This window comes from Narcine bancroftii, chromosome 9, assembly GCF_036971445.1.
Source record: "Narcine bancroftii isolate sNarBan1 chromosome 9, sNarBan1.hap1, whole genome shotgun sequence".
Lineage (NCBI taxonomy): Eukaryota > Metazoa > Chordata > Chondrichthyes > Torpediniformes > Narcinidae > Narcine > Narcine bancroftii.
Window position 1 is genome coordinate 85,744,595 of NC_091477.1, and position 15,547 is coordinate 85,760,141.

At 38.5% G+C, this 15,547-nt stretch overlaps 1 long non-coding RNA gene across 1 annotated transcript in view; it reads right to left on the reverse strand.

The window, feature by feature from the left end:
* Positions 1-2,846: 2,846 nt before the first annotated feature.
* Positions 2,847-15,547, reverse strand: part of LOC138743014 (uncharacterized) — a 42,979-nt gene continuing 30,278 nt past the window's right edge. Inside the window, exons 5-6 of the long non-coding RNA XR_011344595.1 lie at positions 14,522-14,565; positions 2,847-2,947 (exon numbers count right to left, since the gene is read on the reverse strand). This is a non-coding gene — a long non-coding RNA (uncharacterized lncRNA). The remainder of the gene's footprint in view (positions 2,948-14,521; positions 14,566-15,547) is intronic.

Below are 15,547 nucleotides of genomic sequence, written 5' to 3' on the forward strand. Positions count from 1 at the left end.
ACAAACCTTCCAGATTGGTTTCTCAAACTTTCAATTGATTCATTTTTAAAACATATTTATTGTCTACTTTTTTAAAATCATTGTGACTGATTTTCAGAAACAAAATGATAGGATCTGATGCATTTGCAGCTCCATTTTCTTTGCTCTAGCCCAACCTGATTCTTCCCACAGATTAGCAGAATGAAAATGAATTGATTTGCATAAAATATTGCAGCTATTATAATCAGCAATTAATCTGATTATTCCAATCTCACTGATCGACCTAAAAACACTATTAATCCCACCCCCCCACCTCCTCCCCCAATAGCACAGCTTTCAGAAGCTGAAAATTTTATGATAGGGTTAGCAGAATATCATTGATTTTTTATGGCCACTCTCTTTCTACAGAGCTTCACACAGCTGCTGTCAGCAATCAACAGCTCTTTCCCATTTACTCACAGTAATGGCTAATATTTAGACACAGCTTTTAGCTATTTTACTTTATTTTTTTAATGAGGTATTTTTGGAGGGTCTTTATAAGTGGGACATTACTGACCTATTGACCAATGTCTCAATCTTGTTCTACTTGAATGAATAACCAGAACCTCATTCATTCTCCAGGGATCATCATCAGGTTTGGATCCCAACACGTTGACAAAAATTCATGACTGCAGAGACAAAGTTAGTCAGCAAATCCTGTAATTTGTTTCAATAACTTGGGTACTTCTGCATGATTAGAAATAAGATTTTTTTTTTAAAGTGAGGGTAAATATTGAAATATAATGAACAAGAAGATTAAAAAAAATAGAATGTGCTGATATATAATTAAGGTTTTCTTTTTCTTTTATTGACTTTAATAGAAAAAAAACTTTGTTCATGATTTCTAACTGGTTACATAGTTCAATTCATAGTAAATACATAACATAAAATTGTAATACATAATGTAAATCATTATTATCAAGCAACATAATCTTCAGATTCTAATGTTTAACAGAAAATAATAAGATAGAATTAAAAATCCCATATAGGGATTATAAATCTTCATCCTATTCAATAATGTGGTCATTCTTAATTGTAGCCTGCTTTTCTCTAGGAAATAAAAAGACAAAAAGACCCCTCCACTAATGTTACCCCTCCACTAATGTTACCCCTCCACTAATGTTACCCCTCCACTAATGTTACCCCTCCACTAATGTTACCCCTCCACTAATGTTACCCCTCCACTAATGTTACCCCTCCACTAATGTTACCCCTCCACTAATGTTACCCCTCCACTAATGTTACCCCTCCACTAATGTTACCCCTCCACTAATGTTACCCCTCCACTAATGTTACCCCTCCACTAATGTTACCCCTCCACTAATGTTACCCCTCCACTAATGTTACCCCTCCACTAATGTTACCCCTCCACTAATGTTACCCCTCCACTAATGTTACCCCTCCACTAATGTTACCCCTCCACTAATGTTACCCCTCCACTAATGTTACCCCTCCACTAATGTTACCCCTCCACTAATGTTACCCCTCCACTAATGTTACCCCTCCACTAATGTTACCCCTCCACTAATGTTACCCCTCCACTAATGTTACCCCTCCACTAATGTTACCCCTCCACTAATGTTACCCCTCCACTAATGTTACCCCTCCACTAATGTTACCCCTCCACTAATGTTACCCCTCCACTAATGTTACCCCTCCACTAATGTTACCCCTCCACTAATGTTACCCCTCCACTAATGTTACCCCTCCACTAAATGTTACCCCTCCACTAAATGTTACCCCTCCACTAAATGTTACCCCTCCACTAAATGTTACCCCTCCACTAAATGTTACCCCTCCACTAAATGTTACCCCTCCACTAAATGTTACCCCTCCACTAAATGTTACCCCTCCACTAAATGTTACCCCTCCACTAAATGTTACCCCTCCACTAAATGTTACCCCTCCACTAAATGTTACCCCTCCACTAAATGTTACCCCTCCACTAAATGTTACCCCTCCACTAAATGTTACCCCTCCACTAAATGTTACCCCTCCACTAAATGTTACCCCTCCACTAAATGTTACCCCTCCACTAAATGTTACCCCTCCACTAAATGTTACCCCTCCACTAAATGTTACCCCTCCACTAAATGTTACCCCTCCACTAAATGTTACCCCTCCACTAAATGTTACCCCTCCACTAAATGTTACCCCTCCACTAAATGTTACCCCTCCACTAAATGTTACCCCTCCACTAAATGTTACCCCTCCACTAAATGTTACCCCTCCACTAAATGTTACCCCTCCACTAAATGTTACCCCTCCACTAAATGTTACCCCTCCACTAAATGTTACCCCTCCACTAAATGTTACCCCTCCACTAAATGTTACCCCTCCACTAAATGTTACCCCTCCACTAAATGTTACCCCTCCACTAAATGTTACCCCTCCACTAAATGTTACCCCTCCACTAAATGTTACCCCTCCACTAAATGTTACCCCTCCACTAAATGTTACCCCTCCACTAAATGTTACCCCTCCACTAAATGTTACCCCTCCACTAAATGTTACCCCTCCACTAAATGTTACCCCTCCACTAAATGTTACCCCTCCACTAAATGTTACCCCTCCACTAAATGTTACCCCTCCACTAAATGTTACCCCTCCACTAAATGTTACCCCTCCACTAATCGAGGTTAACCTGCATCTGGTAAGTAAAAATGAATCAAATCGCCACACTTGGACATCAGACAGGGAATAGTAATCCATGAATAGGTCCCACATTTTGTCGAATTCAACCTTGACATCTTTATTGCGATATCTAATTTTCTCCAAACAAAAGGAAAACATAATATCACATAGCCATTTGCATATGAGTAGGTGAGGAATTATCTTTCGATTTCATCAGAATTGCTCATCTGGTTATTGACGAGGTAAAAGCTAGGATTCTTTTTTTCTTGGGTTGAAATCAAGGGTGTAATGTCTTCTTGAGAGAAACCAAACAAAGCAATTAAGGGGGAGGTTTTGTATTACTTGACAATGTATCCAGCTTTTGAAGCAATTATAATTACAATTTCAATTGAGGTTGGTATCTTTAGTTAAAGTATATCTCAAGAGTTGTTCAATGACATTCCCATCATTTGACACATGATCTACAATGAAGTAATGAAGTAACATATGCCTATGTAGCATCTATATTGGTTAAGTCTGTATATAGTCCTGTAGATTACATTGTGCAACCTCCCATCTTAATATTTATAATTCAATTACATTATGTAGATTTAAGACAGAGATGAATGTTCATAATTGAAGTTTTTTGACAGTAAGGAAATTGAGAACGTGGTATAATTTTATTGAATGGCAGAGTGCCAAATGGCCTTTCCTTGCTACAATTTCTTATTAACTAAAACTAAAGTGTGCAACAAAAATGTGAGCACACAGACTATTATTTTAATGCCTCACTGATTTCATTTACTCCATGAATTGCAGGAGAATCTGTACCATCCTTGGAGGTTGTTAGCTCTAGCTTCAATGTAACCTGATGCCAGACTTCGATTCAGCCACCCAGCGCTTAGGTTCCCAAATTTCCTTCCAAAACTTTCCCCCCTCTTCTTTAAGACCGTAACACCAAGACCAAGTCTGAGGTAACTTGTTCCTGCTTTAATTTCTTAATAACCTACTTCTTCATCTAATTAGCTTCTTCTCAAACACATTGAGTCTCTTGACCAAGTAAATGACAGCATGAATTCAATTTAAATCAAAGAAAGAATCTGTTGGAGGAGCTTGGCAGAAATATGGGTCATTGAGACTGTTTGTGGCAAGGGGATATAGCTAATATAGGAAGGGGTAGTTGGGAAAGTTAAGAAGAGGATCAGTAGGAAAGTCTGGAAGATAATGGGCAATGGGATGGATTAGGGTGTAGTGAAACAGACTATTGATTTGTGTGTCAGTGTGCGCGTATAAGAGAGAGAGAGGGATGGGACAGGTGATGAGGGTGATGCGGAAATTAAGGTTACCAATGTTTGCATCTAAGAAGAAAGCAATGATGGTGGTGGTATTGGGAACCATCGGGAGAGGGAAGAGGTGAAGGACAGATGGGACAAGATGGAATCTGAAGGGGAAGGGTTCTAGTATGTGAAATGTATGGGTATAGGCAGATTTAGAATTTGATGTTGAGAAAAATAAATATTTGCACCACTTCTGATGTCTTGGAAATACTTTTTCAGTTGAGACAAACAACAGCGGTGAAATTAACACTTCCTTCAATGTGCAAGGGCCACTTTGGTCAATTGAAGGGGAGAATAGAGACATTGAAAGGTAGTACACAAATTCAAGATTACGATTATTGTGTACATTTGCAGCTGATGTCTCCTATGTATACAATTATCATAATTTTTAAAAAAAGTATTACATGTGGCACAGTTGGTGTAGCAGTTAGCACAATGTCTTCATAGCACAAGTGATCAGGACCAGGGTTCAAATCCCAGTGTTTGTGTGGATTTTCCCGGGGGGCTCTGGTTTCCTCCCAATGTTTGAATCATACCAGGGATGTAGGTTAATTGGGCAGCATGAATTTGTGGACTGAAATGGCCTGCTACCCATGCTATGTGTCTAATTAAAAAAAAATGTATGTTTTTGAAAGGGTTGTGTGGATATTTCAATAATTGTGGAAATGGATGAGGTTTGAGAGAGGGGTGGGAATTGGTCCAGAGATGACTGGCCCATGATCATATTCTGCTGAAGTTGCTACTTGACCTGACAAATGATGGATGATGAGAAAAACACAAAGAATGCAAGCTTCATAAAAGGGTCGCACCCCAAAATGTTGACTGGCTATCTCTGCCATGAATGCTGCCTGACCCATTGAGTTCTTCCAGCAGCTCATTGTTTTGCAAATTATGGATGATTACTTGGTGAGTTGATGGGGAATGATTAGTCTTTGAAATAGTGGCAGTGGAAGAAGGAAAATTTACAAAACGTGTCATATACAGCAAAATTGAGTTGTAATAGGAGCATACTTATGTGAAAAAAGGGTGAATGAACATAAGAAATATGAGCAGGAGCAGGCCATTTGGCCCATCAAGCCTGCTCTGCAATTCAATATGATCATGGCTGATCTGATCGTTGACCCAACTCCATCTAACTGCCTTTTTTCCCCATATCCCTCAATTTATTTTTTCAATGTAAAAATCTATCTAGCTGAACCTTAAATATGTTTAATTAATTAGCCTAGGTAGAGAATTCCATAGATTCACTACGATCTGATGGAAAAACAATTTTTCCTCAACTCCTTCTTAAATCTACTCCTCTGAATCTTGAGGCTGTGTCCCCTAGTTCTCATCTCACCAACTAGTGAAAACCATTTTTCTGCCTCTATTTTATCTATCCCTTTCATAATTTTATATGTTTCTATCAGATCTCCTCTCATTCTTCTGAATTTAAGTGAGTATAATCCCAGACGATTTAATCTCTCCAAGTCCTTCAGCACTACTGCAGTTCTTCAGTATTTGTCTTTTTCTACACAATTTTGAAGGTACCCTTTCAGGTTCAGAAGAGCAGAAAATTTCAGGTGGTAGTATAAAAATATTGGGACGGAATTTATTATGGAAATTCCATCCCATAATTTTTCCACTTGTACACTTACATATTTTACAGACCGGCCATAGTGTAAAATGACTGCAGCCTAATGAATGCGACGCTCTGCCTCTGACAAACGCCTCAACACAGGAAGGCTGTGTAGTGCCCACTAATTTTTTCAGAATAATTCCAAAGTTTCTTTGTTTAAAAAAAATGTCAATTGACTCTGGGTCAGCTTCCAGTTCAACCATACATTCCTCATTAACCTCTAAGGGGCATTTTGCAATTGCCCACTAATTTATCAACCCATGAGTTTTTGAGTTGTGGTAGGAAACCACAATACCAAGAGGTGGATGAGGGGAACCAATTTCAGCTGTAAGGATGTTATGCAAACTCCACACAGACAGCACTGGACATCAGAAATTAACTCTGGTTGCTGCAGTGACAAGGCACCTGCAACATTATGCCATTCATGCAAAATAAGCCATTGATTTTGAAAATGTATTGCATGATTGGATAAGAATTGGGTTAGCGGGTGGGGGCTAAATCAGTGCTAATGAGAGAAAAAGAATAGTTTCCGTACCAAATTGAATGAAACCAAACTTGAATGATTCTCTGAATGTGCTACCCATTGTGTTCAGTGCAGCTATACACACTAAGGAAATCTTAGGTGCAAATTACAAATAATCTAGCTTCAGTTAACGTTACAATTGGTGTACTTTAGTGGGTACGATGAAAAGGAAGGAAATCAAACTGCTTCCTGTTCTTGTTTACAGCTCTCAGCCAGAATATGAAAATACTTAATTTTGGTTGAATCTCCTTACATAGCCTATCACATAAAGAGCATTGATTTTAGCAAGGTTTCAAAAGCATGCATGCCACAATAGAAGAGGTGGGGAAGGGAACCAAGGAGTATCCTGTAAATAATGGTAAAACATTTCATCTGGTCCTTTTTTGTTCCAACTGTTTAAAAATAAAAGAACCAATTCTTGGATATTCCTTTGAAAATGTAACTGGGAAAAGAAACACAATTAAAATGACTAATTTATACATATAAAGCATATCTAAAAATCAAACAATTTCACAGCGTATTTTACTTGACAACCATTTTACTTGCTATATTGCAACACTGAAAATATACATTTCAGAATAACAGGCTGCAGGTCAATAATTATTCAGCAAATTGTGCCATAAAATCTTCCTCATGCGTAATGAACATTTTTCCTTTACCCACAGTTTTGTCCTAAATTATAATTCTGTAATTAATCACACTAATTATTAACCAATGTGTGTAGCTCTGATATTAACCTTGTGAATGTTAATGAGGTCAAAGATTTATTCCCATCATTATTCATGAAAGTTGAGACCCAACTATATATAAAGAGAGATTATTCTGGAAACTAGTATATTTCAGCGCATACAAGTCGACCCCCATTTTTCTGGCTGTCCAGGCCTCCCAGGAACAACCCAAACTTTTTTAAAATCACAAGTAACAAAGCTGTAAATTAAGTAAGTTTTTATAAAAAAAAAAACCTCTGCCTACCAGGAACGGAGACAGCAACCTCAGGGTCCCAAGTACGAATGATTATGGCAGCGCCCAGTGGTGGGGAGATATTAGGGAGTGGTGCCGCCGGCTACAGGGAGTGCTTCCAGTATTGACTTGTACACTGAATGGATGTCAATCTGTGGTCTGGTGGGACTCTGGATGGGGCCTGGGGTGGGGGGAGATGAGGGATAGGTGAAGAAAGGGAAGATCAGGTGAATAATTAGATATAGAAGTAGCATTCTATGTAAGCAGGATGATGGTGAGAACCCAACGGTTTGTGAGTATTCTATTTGGTAGGCTGATGAATAAATTGTGAAGGGAGATCATGGATAGCAACCCTGAAATTATATCCTAAATGTCTAGTGATGTCTTTTTGAGTGTTTATTGATATGCGGTGCCTTAATTTATTTATATATTTCAATTTTTCATTTTTATAACACTTAATAATGGACTGGGTCAGGGTCGGCACCGAGGGGGTATTCACGGGCTTGGACCCCCTAATGAGGTGCTGTGACCCCACTGCTCATGGCCATCACACACTGTCAGCCCCGTCCCCAGCTGTGTCACTAGCGTGCATCGAGCATCACTATTGCTGCATCCATCAACACGGGGAGGTCCAACACATCAGACGACACCCCCTCCCACCCCCCACTCCCCATAACGCATACCCTTGAAACAAGCAGCATCCTGATAAACCTCTTGATTCCTTTCAAAGCCTCTACATCCTTCGTGTAATGGGCTGCAGTTGTTGGTCAATGGGATAATATCCAAGAAGCACCAAATGAATAACCAAGTGATATTATTCATCTACATAGTAACAATGCATTCTGACATCACCAATGTCAAAGATTCCTTTCACTAAAGATGTATTCAATAAAATCCTTCCTGTAATGAGGTGACCAGAATTACACACAGTACAGGTATTCCCCAACTTGTGACCTATGCAACTTGCGTCTATCTCCACATATGATCAAATTTTTTTAAAATGAAAAAATATAAAATTTACAGTTGTATTTGACAAACAATAACAGGGAAACAGGGTATGTAAAAGCCAAAATGTGCATACATACCTTGTTAGTGGGCATTCCAGGGTCTGCATATCAATAAACACTCAAAAACTCATCACTAGACATTTAGGATATAATTTCAGGGTTGCTATCCATGATCTCCCTTCACAATTTATTCATCAGCCTACCAAATAGAATATTAATTCCTATGTGCATGCTTTTGGTTGGTGCATGTGCAAGATTTAAGGGCACAAATTCAATATTGTTTGCACTTAACTCTCACACGTGCACCAACTGAGCTTCAATACCTGAACTCTCCATGCAGGTGCCAACTGAAGACTCGCACATCTCTAAAGGAATCAAGATGGCCGCACCCAGCTTACAGATCCTGGGATGCTTTCTAACAAGGTATGTATGCACATTTTGGCTTTTACATGCCCTGTATCCCTGTTATTGTTTGTCATACAACAAACTGTGTAAATTTCATATTTTTTCTTTATTTAAAAAAAAACATTTCGATTGTATGTGCAGATAGACGCAAGTTGTATAGGTCACACGTCGGGGAGTACCTGTACTGTGTGCAATTCTGGTCGCCTCATTACATTTTGAGATATGATCAATCCTTCGTCCCCAATTATGGTCATAGGTCAGGGAGTACCTGTATTCTAATGGCATCTTAACCAAAATTTTAAATAACTGAAACATAACCTCTACTTTTATACTCAATTCCCCACCCAATGAAGTCAAGCATACCATACATCTTCTTTACTATCCTATCTACTTGTGTGACTGCTTTCAATGAGGATAGACTCAAACCCCCAGATCCCTTTGCACATCAATACTTTCAAGAGCCTTACTATTAACTGTATGCATTCTCCTTGCATTTGATTTTCCAAAGTGAAATATCTCAAACTTGACTGGATTAAATTCATCTGCCATTCCCCATATCTAAATCATCTTAAAACTACATCCCCTCACTTGAGAGCCTCCCTCTTGTGAAGATAATTTGATATCTATCTTGTCAAGGCTGTTTAAGATCTCATTTTTCTATAATATATCCTCCGAAGAACACCAACCCAATGATGAGGTATCTACGCACTGAGTTAACATAACAATTACAGCACGGAAACAGGCCATTAGGCCCTTCTAGTCCGCACCGAACCAAACACCCCTCTCTAGTCCCACCTCCCTGCACAATGCCCATAACCCTCCATCTTCTTCTCATCCATATACCTGTCCAACCTTTTCTTAAATAATACAATTGACTCCGCCGCCACTATTTCTCCCAGAAGATCATTCCACACGGCTACCACTCTCTGAGTAAAGAAGTCCCCCCTCATGTTACCTCTAAACTTCTGCCCCTTAATTCTTAACTCATGTCCTCTTGTTTTAATCTTTCCTCCTCTTAATTCAAATAATTGGAAAGTGTGGCATTTTAACAGCAATATACAGAATGGATGATGATCCAAGATATTTTATTGAATACATCCTTAATGAAAGGAACTTTGGACTTTATTCCTATCAGAATGCTTTGTGACTGTATAGATCAATGATATCACTTGGTTATTAATGTAGTGGTTATTGGATACTTTTTCTTCAATCATCAGTTGCAGCAGGTGATGAGAATGTGAGGTAACGATGCTAATTCCCCCAAAGTGACAAATTGTTGTCCTCATTGGGAAAGGTTGAAATAAGGATGGATTAGCACACTTTGTCATGTTGTTGTAAACCAGTCATTTACAATCTTTTTTCTTTCCACTCACACATTAACTTAAATAATCCCTATGCCATAGGTGCTCTGTGATTAGTAAAAGATTACTTAAGGTGGTATGTGAGTGGAAAGAAAAAGTTTTAATCATACCTAACTGACTCATTATGTGCATGGTTTCATCGCTCCAAGGGAAATGGGCCAATGACAATTTTTCTCAAGCAAAATAGTTCAGTAACAATTAGGTCTACAGCAGTGGTCCTCAGCCTTTCTTTTTCCCCCTCACTTTATGTAATCCTTTACTAATCACAGTCTACCTACCGTATAGGGATTATTTAAAGTGGCATGTGAGTGGAAAGAAAAAGTTAAGTGTCTGGCCTCTGTATCACTGGTTTTCAATCTCCCATCAACTCTCAAGATGCGTTATGATTTTGTGGGAATCTCAGTAATGTTGACAATTTAAATTACAATATTGAATGAGGAATTAATGAATAAAAAGTAAAATAATTATGATCTTATTCTATATTCTTTGCAAATGGAAAAAATGTTGAAATGGGAAATATTAGATAGATTAGGAGAATGAGCAGAGAAGTGGCAAATGAAATACAATGTCGGAAAGTTTATGGTCATGTACTTTGGTAGGAGAAATAAACAGGCAGACTATTTGCTAAATGGGGAGAAAATAAAAAGTTCACAGATGCAAAGAAACCTTGAAGTCCTCATGCAGGATAGCATGAAGTTAAACTTACAGGTTGAGTCAGTGGTGAAGAACCTATCAATTCCTGCCTTAAATACACCATACAACTTAGCCTCCACAACCGCCTGTGAGAACAAATTTCACATTAACAACCTTCTGGCTGAAGAAATTCCTCTGCATCTCTGTTCTAAATGGATGTCCTTCAATCCTGAAGTTGTGCCCTCTTGTCCTAGACTCTCCCACCATGGGAAATAACCTTTCTACATCTAATTTGTCAATGCCTTTCAACATTCAATATGTTTTAATGAAATCCCCACCTTATTTTCCTAAATTCCAACAAGTACAGGCCAAGAGCTATCAAATGCTGCTCATATGATAACACTTTCATTCCTGGAATTATCCTTGTGAAATTCCTCTGAACTCTCTTGAACATCAGCATATCCTTTCTTAAATGAAGAGCCCAAATGGTGGCATTTATTTCAAGATGAATAGAATACAAGAGCAGGGATGTGTTGTTGAGGGTCAATACTTGGAGTATTGTGAGCTGTTTTGGGCTCCTCATTTAAGAAAAGGATATGCTGATATTCAAGGTTCAGAGGAGATGTGGAGGAATTTCTTTAGCTAGAAAGTTGTGAAGCTGTGGAATATGTAGTCACAGGTGGTTGTGGAGGCCAAGTTGTTGGGTGTATTTAAGGCCGAGATTAATAGGTTCTTGATTAGCCAGGGCATCAAAGGTTATTGAGGGGTGGACAGTAGGGCTGAGTGGGGGAAATGGATCAGCTCATGATTAAATGTCAGGGCAGACTCGATGGGCTGAATGGCCTATTTCAGCTCCTCTCTCTTATGGTCTTAAATTGAGGAATTTCCAATCCAATTTGGGAAGAAAGTGTCCTCAGCTTGCCACTTAAATTCTTCCTGAAGAAACCAGACTGCAATAAACAAAATTGTTTTTGAGGTTCTGCTAACAGAACAATATTTTTAACACTGTTGAGTATGACACTGCCAGACTCGGCTTGTTTTACATTTTGCCATAAACAGGGTCTAATCCTTAATTTAAAAGGCAAAAGTAGGCTGCAGGCAGATCAACACCAGCAATCTTTTGTTTTAAAAATTGATTGTCCCTTTGCACAAGATAATTTTATCCTCTCCATCTTTGTTTGCAATTTAAGTAGCTCAGTAATTATTTAATGATATCCAGCACAAAGGCTTGCCAAAGGTGTCATATTTCATATCTACTTTGTCGCTGAGAAAAACATTTATTTATGGCAACATTCTGTTCTGTAGAAATCTTGATCTTGCAGGAAGTAGATATCATTCTTCAAAAATACTTAACTTTCCCCTAAATATATTCTAATGGAATACAGAGAAAATGTCCATGTGCTTGTGTATCTGTCATATTCTGTGCCGAAAGCAGAGATAAATGATTTTCTGGTTTTAAAAAAAACACACTTTCTCATAGGTTAAGTGGGATGATTGATTACTTGAAAGCTCCACATCACAAAATTAGGTACGTGTCTTGAACGACTTTCTCCTCAGCTGTCTGGCTCTCAGACGTCCTGATTTGTCCAAAAAAAAAATCAGTTGGAGGAGCATCTGTGAGGGAAAGGAATTTTCAATGATTTGGGTTAAAACTTTTCATCGTCTAATTTAGGAGAAGGGCTTCACTTTATGCAGGGTATCGTTGATTTTTGCATTGAAAATCAGCTCAAAATAAACCTGAGGGTTCACCCTGCAGTTAATCTTTGATATTTAAGGGTTTGCATTACATTATTATTGATATTTCAAAAATATCATATTTGTTTTTGAAGGCTGAGAGCTCCTTCTCTCCAATGCAAACAAAAAAATGATCCTGGGCATCCAATAGTTAAGTGGCGAAATAGACCTGTCTCTCCCATGTAGATCAGCATGGTTAAGGAAACACTTCAGGGCATCATGTTGGTCACCGAGGTGTCGGACACCCTCCAGTATTTGTGCTGTGACACCAGTTCAGAATCAAACTGCTGCTCCATGAGGCAATGAGGGGCCCATGCCTTTTTGCAATTCTCTGCAAAGTTGATAAATTGCAAATGCATTGAAGCAAAGAAAGCTTCTTATTAATTTTGCAGAGAGATACAGAAGCCATGAAATTTTTAAGAACCAGCAGGTTAGATTGTCAATTTTCCATCTGGGTGTAATGTTACAACTGGCTGGTCAGCCATTCATTAAATAATTTCATTCCCAACTGCAAATGAAAGTCGGGAGGCATCATTAATCGCCGAGCAATCAACAATGCTAGCTTTACATTAAAATGGCATTTGGCAATTTAATCCAAGTACAATAAAAAAAGACCCATCTCTTCTATGTGGAAAAGTAAAACTGCTGGAGAAACTCAGTAGACCAGGCAGCATCTATAGAGGCAGATGACTGGCTGATGTTTCACATCAAAATTCTCCAATAGGGCTCCAGGTTGCAGCATCCGCAGTCTCTCATGTCCCCAATCACTTCTGTGCATGTTACTATCATTAAGAATTACTATTACTGAAAGGATGAAATGCAAAGATAGTGCTGAGATTTTCAAATTAGCCTCAAGATATCCTATAGCTGACTATGTGAATTATGTTGGGATAGCCATAAAATGTACATTTGTGAGTGAGACTGCAAGAACCACAGGACTCCTTTTGCTTGGCACTTGAGGTTGGTTTCCTGAGGTTGTGAATAATTATCCTGTGGGAAATGCAGAGCTTGGAACTACCACATGAAACAACAAGTATACAGTTTGTGGCTTCCCTTGTAATCTTGCTGTAATGTCACTTAATGAATCTTTGCCGCTGGATGTGGCAATTGTCAGAGACACCCCACATTTTGTTTGTTTGCTTGCTTTTGCCGTGTTTTCTTTCTCCAGTGTTGTGACAAGAAATGGTATAAGATGCACGCCTAATCTCTATCCCTGCCGGGTGACCAATCAGGATGCAACATGTGGTTGCCTCATCTGGGCTGAAGCCAATGTGTTGTTTTTAATTGGGGGAGTGATCCCTTACAGCTGTAACAGATTAGAGACACATTTGCTTCAAAAAGAATGGGCTTTTTTTTTACTGTTCTGTTGAGAATAATACAGAAATTGTAAAACTAATAAAAAGGCACTTGAGGTAGACAACCTCAGCAACAGCTGCAAACAAAAAAGCTCCATATCAGATAAATCAGTTCATCTGTTATCCATCATTTGTCTTTGTGAATTATCAGAAGCCCCTTGATCTTCCCCATCCCTTTCAGCACTTTGTTATCTCTATTTCTAATGAAAGGAGCAGTGAAGCTATCAAATGGCAGTCCATGCTGAAGAGCAGGGAAATTATTTCCTAAATATACAAGCGGGTTTAAACTGAATCGCTGTGTGCATAGCTTGGGTTGGCGGGTGCTGTAGCATTTCGGGTACTGTTGGTGCAACTCTATTAGAGTTTGATGGTCATGACCTGGAGGTCTGTCTATGAAGTGAGCCACTCAAGCACAAGTCTTGAAGTGACTCATTTAAGTCTTCAGAAACCTACTGCCATTAGTACGAGTCCATTATCAATCTTATTACTGACAATACTTAATTGAAAAGAGAAAGCTGCACACTTAAACTGCTTTTATTTGTTATTGTTCATCCTGAGAGGCCACAGAAACCAACTGCGCAAAATCACATGTACTTAACTGAAGAGTTTAGATTCCTTTTCCCAGAACATTGTGTAGCTTTTAAAAAAAACTGATAATATTTTAATTGATGAATGACTACATGATTACACTTAGGATAAGTTCAGTCCAATTAAAGGCAGAGTTTTAAAATAAATAAAGGATAAACTTGTTTCTAACAATAATTTGTGTTTCAATAACATTAATACAAGGTCTGGAACCATTCATAAAGTTTGTTATTTTGATACCAGTTGCACTGTACACAACTGACATCACTTTCCATCTGTGCAAAAGAAATGCTTTGATTGAGATAGCCTTAAGGATGCCTCAAAATAAAAATCCAAAATGGCATTGAAACTTGGTGACTTATTGTGACCTACCTGGATTGCACGCCATGCTATATTTTCCACTCTAACTCAGTGCACTGCATAAAAAAAACAAATAAATCCTTCAGTTATTCATTCATTCATTTTCAACAATGGAGTATTTTTTTGAATTGCAAGTGGTTTGTAAATAGCAAGGTCAGTGAATGCAGAATGAAATGAAATCATTTATGGTTTTTAGACTGCAATGTCGGGAAAGTCGCAGAAAAAAATTAACATTATTATTGGTCACACTTGGCGCCTTTTTTAGACTGCAAGTACCTGAGTGAAACAGTCCTGGAGGTTAGACGTGCAGTAGAGTGGATGACTATCAATGAATTTATCCAGTACGATTTACATTGCAGGCCTCCTCCAAAAAGTTGTAGAGGTTTAGAGGTTCTGCAGGATAAATTGCGGTGCAAGAATTGACTCAAATTCCAGCACATTCCTTTTTAGATTGCCCGTGTAGCGGCAAAGCCCCTTGATCATGCCATTACATGCCTGCCGTCTAAAAATTATAATTGCCTCAGAATTCATTCCTAGTCCATTGACCCAAGTGTGTTAAATAATCACATCAATCTTTGAAAATCTTTCCTTTTGCCTCACATGAGTAAATTTTGGAAGCAGTTTACTATGTACTGACATGATGTCTTTGGTGTTACCAACCAGGGATGAATTTCTGAGAAGTCTAAGATGATAGTATTGATTGCATGAGTATTTGCCTGGCTGACGGGGAGAATTCGCTAGTAATTTTTAAAATGAGCACAGGGATCTCGCATGTTCATCTGATGGGGTGATCTAATACCTTGACCAAAAGTTTGCATTTTGTGATGCTTCATCAGTAATGCACTTCAGCCTGGAAAATGTTTAAAGTGTATGTGTAAATAGGACTCTCAATCTTCTAACTTGGGATGCTGCAGTTTCCACTAATGGAAGACAAAGGGATAAATGTTTGAATTCTTTCCCCTGCAAAGCTCCTAATTTCAGATGAGATCTCAGTGATGAAGGAGGTGATTAATGGTTTGGTTTGGAACATAGAACAGT